Below are 234 nucleotides of genomic sequence, written 5' to 3'. Positions count from 1 at the left end.
AATTCAAACTTATTTTCTTTTTTGCAATCATGCTGTTCACTCCATTTAGATCATTATTTTCCAACCCATCATTAACTTTTTTTTTTCTTCGTTGATATGAAATGTTCTCCATATTCCTCATTTTTTTATATCTTTTATTTTCTACTTTTACTCCACGTCCATTTTTCTCGCTATTTTTCCGCTTCCTTATTCGTCGCTATCTACTGCTGGGAATCGAAGCCACGCCCACCCGTC

This window comes from Penaeus monodon, chromosome 19 (assembly GCF_015228065.2).
Source record: "Penaeus monodon isolate SGIC_2016 chromosome 19, NSTDA_Pmon_1, whole genome shotgun sequence".
NCBI lineage: Eukaryota > Metazoa > Arthropoda > Malacostraca > Decapoda > Penaeidae > Penaeus > Penaeus monodon.
Note: the sequence above shows the minus strand (reverse complement) of the source record.